Source organism: Morone saxatilis, unplaced genomic scaffold (genome assembly GCF_004916995.1).
Source record: "Morone saxatilis isolate NCDOM2014 unplaced genomic scaffold, NCSU_SB_2.0 Contig23, whole genome shotgun sequence".
In the NCBI taxonomy this organism is placed as follows: Eukaryota; Metazoa; Chordata; class Actinopteri; family Moronidae; genus Morone; species Morone saxatilis.
Genome location: NW_023339796.1, coordinates 2161691 through 2163404, shown reverse-complemented (window position 1 = coordinate 2163404; position 1714 = coordinate 2161691). Strand labels below are relative to the sequence as shown.

The following is a 1714-nucleotide window of genomic DNA, read 5'->3' as shown; positions in this document are numbered from 1 at the left end:
ATAACAATAACTATAAATATATTGCTTTAAGACTTGTTCTAACTCAAGTGCATGGCGGACTCTACCACTACCACTTTCATAACAGTGGTAAACGATATCGATATCACTTTCGGAGCGATTTGATGAACCATATTGTGGTATACAACTTATTGAACGCTTATATAAATATTAATTTTAGGCTGCAAGTTACACATAAAACCATAACTTTACCTGAGACATATTGTCAAATGGCCTTTGAAGATGTGATGTCAGTTTTTACAGTGTGAAGTTGCAATCACATCCCACAAAAAAGGTTAAAACATGTAAAAAATGATGGATATTCATCTGGAAAGAAAAAAAAAACATCAATTGAAACTCGTCACTCAGGATGAATATTGTTCCTTTCATCAAACAAAAGCTCAGCATGTGACCTACAGTCGCAGTCATTTCCTGAGAGTAGCTGCCACTCTCAAATATCTCATTTTAGGACAGAAGGACCCTTTTCAATTAAATTAAACTAGATGATTGGACAGTTTCCTTCTCCTCTCCTCGGTTTCAGAGGACAAAAGGCTGCTGGATGCATCTTTCACTGGTAGGTTGAGTAATGTCATCCTTTAAAAAAACAGGGCGCTCTGATTACATCTGGAGCTGCAGCGCTCTGATTTAGACTCTTCTGCAGTTCGGCAGCAGAGATACTTTCTAACACGCACGCAGGAACCCTCTCCTCTGATTGTTAAACATGTTTTCCAGCTGGTGGATGGCTGGTTCTTACCTCTAGGGTGCCCACGATTACTGAGGGTCCCAAAACTGATTTGGGATTAGTGCAGTCGTTCCTGAACCTACAGAAGAAATGTATGCACATGGAACAGGTCTTCTGTAAGTGCTGTATATTAGTAATAATCAGTATTTTCAAATATTGAGTGATCAAAATATCACAAAATATGAATCATATCAAAGCCTGTAAGCAGTTGCTAGGCAGATATTAGACCGTAGCTTTCTAAGCAAGTCTAAATAGAAGAAATCCACTTTATACTCCTTAAAGACGCACATTGTTTTTTTTTTGTGGCTATTAATTCTGAATTCATTAATTAAATTCTTCTTATAAATTGTAGTCACACCTTCTGTAACTGAGTCACTCTTTGCTCTGCCTTCGTTTGCAATTTACTTAATTTTTCTCTCCTCGCAGTCTATTTTCCTCGTGGGATCCCAACGCTCTCCTTTTCGACAATTCATTAGCTCTGACAAACATCAGAAAAACCTCATTTGGTGTGAAAAACAATGAGGAATTCACGCTGGATTGCTCATGCATAATATCTGCGTCTGTCAGTCTGAATTAGGGTGGAGGAAGAAAAAGGGATGGAAATGGATTCTATTGTTGTCAGTTATGGCGTTAATGAACAGAGCCGACTACGCCTGGCAGGTAAAACGAAACCGATCGGAAAGATTTGATATTATTATTTCACTTCAAGTATGCAGGGTGATATTTAAAGCAGCAGTTATTTTGTACCTTCTGTAACGTGAAAATATTCCTCAAATTGCTTCTTAAACTTTCTTTTTAACCCATTTGCACCCAAAGACTACATTTAGTATGAGAAGGAAGAATGCCTTAACATTTGTTCTGATTGATCCAAAGTCTTTAAACAAAACTTTGGGTGATTATCTAACAGAACAACCTTTATATTTTTGGATCATATATATATATATATATGATATAGTATTCATATAATATAGATTA

General features: G+C 36.6%; 1 protein-coding gene across 1 annotated transcript in view; it reads left to right on the top strand.

Moving 5' to 3' along the window:
- Nucleotides 1-1714, top strand: part of LOC118335231 (disco-interacting protein 2 homolog C) — a gene marked incomplete in the record, with an annotated part of 203921 nt that overhangs the window by 153752 nt on the left and 48455 nt on the right.